This window comes from Cavia porcellus, unplaced genomic scaffold (genome assembly GCF_034190915.1).
Source record: "Cavia porcellus strain 051 isolate PalLab524CR breed Dunkin Hartley unplaced genomic scaffold, mCavPor4.1 scaffold_4, whole genome shotgun sequence".
NCBI lineage: Eukaryota > Metazoa > Chordata > Mammalia > Rodentia > Caviidae > Cavia > Cavia porcellus.
In genome coordinates, this window is record NW_026947487.1 from 84781761 (window position 1) to 84784813 (window position 3053).

Sequence of the window (3053 nt, forward strand, 5' to 3'; positions counted from 1 at the left end):
CACTTTGAGAAATGGGCCAAGATCAATAAATGACTGCTCGATGGAGAATGGAAGGTGGCAGTGGAAAAAGGAAGCAGGAGCTTCGCTGAGGGGGAGGCTGGGCAGCAGGGCTTGGCCAGCACCCAGACATCGAGCGTGCCTCAGACCACAGCGTGTTCAGCCGGCGCTCCCGCTGACAGTGCAGAAGCAGCTGGGGCTCTTCTGTAAGAGGAGACAGCTCCAGGACAGAAGGGAAGACTGCAGCAGGCTGGGGTCTATTCTTAGGTGTGTGGCACATAAGGAAGAAATGGTGGAAGTTGTATCACACCAGAGAGTTCAAAGCCAGCATCTCTGCCCTCAGTGTCCTCAGATGTTCCCCCAAAAGTAAGGAAATGATCATGTGACGGCCTCATTGGCCTGTATTCACATGGTATACCTAACCCTCTCCTTCACCTCCAAAGACCACCCCAGCTTTGTTTCTAAAGGAGAGAATTACTTCCACTGATTCTTTGCGTTGGCCCCTGGAATCACTGGGGACTGCCTAGTTACCCAGCCTTGCAATGCACCAACCACTAAAATACTTTGAGTTTTGCAGGAGAGTTGGTTTATCCACTAGGCAGTCAGAGTCCAAAATCTCAAATCTGCTTCCCTAAGGACAAGGTTAAGGTATATGAAGCAGAGAAGCAAGTGATCTAAGGCATGGAGAAAAGTGCTCAGTGCTCTGTGTGTACATAGTCAAATTTCATGGCCCTTCCTAGGATACACACTGCAAGAATAGAGCATTTGGACCTCTCATGTCAGAATGCCATGCACTGGATACCTGCAAGGCTCACTTGAAGCATGGATGGTTTCAGCTGGTGTGTGCTACCTCACATTGCTGGGCAACTTAGCCTTTAAGGCCATGAGCTATATACATCAGAGGTGTTACCTATAGCAAACCTAACGGGTGTATACTGCTTAGCTCAGTAACCTCTAGAATTGGTGATAAAGCAGGTAAGTAAAAGCAAGTGAAACTAGAGGGTTTATTCTTGGTTGCAGCCTCCCCTTTGATGGCAGAAACCAGGCAACAGAGAGGGGCCTCCTGGGCTCAGCTCCAGCCCATAGCAACTGAACAAGAGACCTCACCCACTAGCTAGTCAGAAACCACCTTTTACAAAGAGGGAACAAACCTTTAGAGAATAATGTGCTGCAGATCATCCAGGAAATTAGGACATGGGCAGTGACCTGGCATCTAATTCAGGGTTTTCTGTACAACCCTTCCTACCACACCAGCATCTCAACATAAAACTGCTATAAACTGTCACATGTAGACTTTGATTCAAGACTCCAAGAAAAGGTGTATGTATGGAGGTGTCAGGCTACAGAGGAAGTACTACTGGCAAAATGAATAATAGTCAAAGCTAGTTAAGGAAGGGCTGGAGTTCACACATCTCAGCCCCACTAGTCTCCTCATACCATCGGTGCTCGCTGGAAATTCAGTCACCTGGTGATGTCTGGATATGCAAACTCACCCTTGGAAGCCCCAAGTTACAGAAGCGAAAACCAATCACTGGGAATGGGTCACAGGTAAAGCCATTTCCTTGTAGGAAGAGAGGGTGTCCCTCTCATGGTGTCATCATGAGAAAAAAACATCATACAAGATTGCAGTGTGTTTCATTACACAGGGCAACAACACAAGTGTCCATATCTGAAGACTACTATATTTTCAAAAAGTAATTTCAAAGAGAATTTAGAGACCCATTTTCCAAGTGAGGGACCCCCCAGAGAAGTTAATGGAAATGGATGAGGCGCATTTGACCTCTTCTCCAAACTCCAACTTCCTTCCGCCACAAAGCTCTGCCAGGCACCTGGTAACGTCCACATAGTGTTTTTACTACACTTAGCAGATCGATTCAAACAGGCCATTTCTGTGTGTCTCTGCCAGGACTCTGTTTTCTGGGAGGTGAGGCCAGCTGGGACCTACTGTAGGATAAACCAGCCTGAGGTAAGGAAAGCTCCCGCTTCCGGGGCTGCCTAGAGTAGGTGAGGTCTCCGCCCATCACCTCCCCGCCTGCCTGCCAGTCCTCTGGCCAGCAGGTCACAACTCCAAGGGTTGCCCTCTGGGAGCACAGTTCCTGCGACCTTCCACCCCCTAACTGAGGCCCCTTAACTCTGGCTTGCTGCACCCACAAGGCCCAGATCTGAGTGCTCCCAGAGAATTCAATCTAGCAAATCAAACTCCATAGGAACATTTGCCCATCAGCCTAGCTCTCTGGGGCCACACTGTCGCCCTTCACTTGCATATAATAGTGATCCAGCGATGGCTGATGGTTGACTTCTGCTTAGAAACCTCATGTGGGAACACCAGGAGATGGAATCCCCTCTTTGCCCCATGTTCCAGATAAAGACATAGGGCCTCAAAAAAAAAAAAAAAAAAAATTAGTCATCTAAGCAGCAGGTGTATGGGAACGCTTTTAACCCTATATTCAGTCTGTCTTCCTGCGCACTCCAAGAGCCCAGCCTCTCTCACTTTACTATGAAAAGGCCACGGGCTGGGGCTTTTGAAGACCGGACCCCAGGCTAACAAACTTTCCGAGGGATTTTGTTTTGTTTTGTTTTGTTTTGTTGGCTTTGCTTTGGTTTTAATAGCTCAAAACAATTCTTGGGTCCCTCCCCGGGCCCAGCCCTCCTTGCCCACCTCTGCCTCAGTACTCCCCATTCCCACCCACCTAGTAGGAAAAGGAGATATTTTCTTTCTTCCGTAGCAAGGAGACCACACCTTCCTTTGCCCCTTCCCTCCGCTGCGGATCGAGTCGGGGGTCGCTCCCGCTCCCTAGAAGCAGGGAGGCAAGTGACGCGAGGAAGGCTAGAGTAGGTTGCCGCCCTCCAGGGAGAGTAAAATGGCCACCTCCCCACCGGGGCTGGATAGCAGCCACCTGCTACTAGGAAGCCTCGGGTTAGGGTAGCACCGCCCGCCTCTGCTTGGGTCCTCGTGCTGGGAGCGCACTGGCCCTTTAAGAACGAGAGGCACACGCGCGAGGAGGAGGGCTGGAAACGCCGGGAGCCGCGCGGAACTCGCCGGGGACGTCGGGCGC